This window comes from Bubalus kerabau, chromosome 14, assembly GCF_029407905.1.
Source record: "Bubalus kerabau isolate K-KA32 ecotype Philippines breed swamp buffalo chromosome 14, PCC_UOA_SB_1v2, whole genome shotgun sequence".
NCBI lineage: Eukaryota > Metazoa > Chordata > Mammalia > Artiodactyla > Bovidae > Bubalus > Bubalus kerabau.
In genome coordinates this window covers 55,838,240-55,840,543 of record NC_073637.1, presented here as the reverse complement: position 1 = coordinate 55,840,543, position 2,304 = coordinate 55,838,240, and positions in this window count along the sequence as shown.

Here is a 2,304-nt window from a genome sequence, read left to right as displayed (position 1 = left end):
GGAGACCTCCCTGGGATGGAAGGAGGCTTTACCAATAGCTCTCCTCCACACCTGTATTGCCCCTAAGGAACAGGTTGGTCTTAGTCCTTATGAGATGCTATATGGAAAACCTTTTGTTTATGTCAATGACCTCTTCCTAGATCCAGAGGCTCTGACCCTCTGGTCTTATACCATGGCCATTGGACAATTCCAATAGGATACCCACTTGTGGGGCATCAATGAGGACCCAAAAGATTCTAAAGAGCTACCACTATGTGCTCCAGGGACCCAAACCTAATTAAAGTCTGGAAAGATGGTACTCAAAGGCTCAACTCCAGCCCACATGGAAGGGCTCCTACCCTGTAATACTTTCTACCCCCACAGCAGTCAAGGTACCAGGACACAACTCCTGGATTCACTACTCACAAGTCAAGCCATGGAAGAAAACAGAAAAAGACACTCCATACACCTGTGAACTCCTGGGAGATCTTATATACCTACTCAGGACTGCAAATGAGTGTCTTTCTAATGAACACTCCCAAAATTAAGTTTCTGGGGATAAGATTTCTCAGGACAGCTCTAAAAAGACAACACAGTTTGGCTGGGGTTGTACTCCAAAATAGAAAGGAGATCGATCTCCTGATCCCTGAACAAGGAGGGACTTGAGCCATCTTGAATGAGACATGTTGTTTCTGGGTAAATCTACCTCCAGCTAAGTTAAAGAAAGTCTCACAGTCCTCAAGAACAATATTCAGATCCTACTGGATCTCAAAGAATGAGCTGGAGAGTTCTCAGGGTGGCTATAATCTCTCTTTGTGGGATCCTTCTGGCGAGGGGAAATTTGGAGTTGGCTAATGTCCCTACTAATCTCTTTCATCACCATAGTGATGCTGCTTATGGTTGCTCCATGTATTATCAATTGTCTAGGCCTTTTTGTCTCTGCTGAGGTCAAAAGCTACAACATGCAGTGCCAGTTCAACAAAGATATATAAAACTACAGCTGACCCCAGAAACTACAACTCACCCTCAGATGGACACCAATATAAGGACTCTGAGGCTTGAGACTAGCAAGAGTGGGAAGCCCAGTGCCCCTCACCATCACAGTTCAACAGGAAGTAGCCAGAGAGACCTCAACGGCCCTGTTCCCAAAGAACTGGGCCTCCCATCTCTTGAGAGGGGAATGCTAGGTAGTTAGAATAGGAAAAACGAGTCAAGAATGGCAGTGGCTAAAAGATAAAGGAGGGAAAAACCCATGAAAACAGAACAAAGGAAGGTCTGAGGACCAGAGTGAGAACCTCAGGTCAAACAAACAGCCTTCCTGGCTAGCCTAATTTACATAAGGCAGGCTCACGGGGAGGAGAAAAAACATATAAAAAGAAGAGCCAAAATTGAGAGGGGGTTGGGGGGTGGGCTTCTTTTCTTTTTTTGTCTTTTGTGTTGGCCTGCCCTCATGCCTCGAGGATGTATTTTCCCATTACTCGCCAAATAAAACTGAGCTGTAACATGGAGCTGTAACACTGGTCACTTCAAATTTTTTCTGCCGTGAGATACAAATAAGGAAATTACACACTCCCCCGACAATTACATTATTTTTTAACTACAAATTGTGTTGTTTTGGTTTTTCACGATCACAGAATAATTGTAAATAGAGTGATTCCCCAAACACTGAAATTTATTTCACTGATTAATTCATTAAAGTATATTATGTCATATTATATTTGGAAGGAGCAGAGATCTATTAAAATCATAAATATATCAGTTATTCATGGCATAGGTTGAAAAACTTATTCTATAAAAATGTCTGCTAGTTAGTATTAGAAACATGTTTTCAGCTTATCAATGTCATTAAATCAGTCCAAGTTAACTAGCAAAAAACCACTTCATTCAATCACAGTAGTGAATTCAATATGGTCAGATGTATTATTTGGAAAAATAAGTAAATACGTGAATAAAAAGATAGGTTTCAAAATACCAGATTAAACCTCTTCTCTTCAGTGTTGTCAGAGTTTGGAATTCAAAACTATAATCAGTAAGAAAATGTAGATATATTCCCTATCAAATAAAAAGGTAGAGTGCCTCAGCCTGATATTCCATCTTGCACCTGATAGGCAGTCAAAAAATATCAATTGAAGAAATGAATGATGATTAAAACATTTTTCATTTAAAATAGTTACCAAATACCTGAGTAATCAAAAAATCATCTTCCAGAGATCAGAATTCCTGGAATTATAAATGCAAGATTAAAATGACAGGAAAGAAAATTCCCATGCTGCTGACAAGTCAATAAAAGGAAGTTCCCTCATCTCTAGTCATTTTAAGGTTATT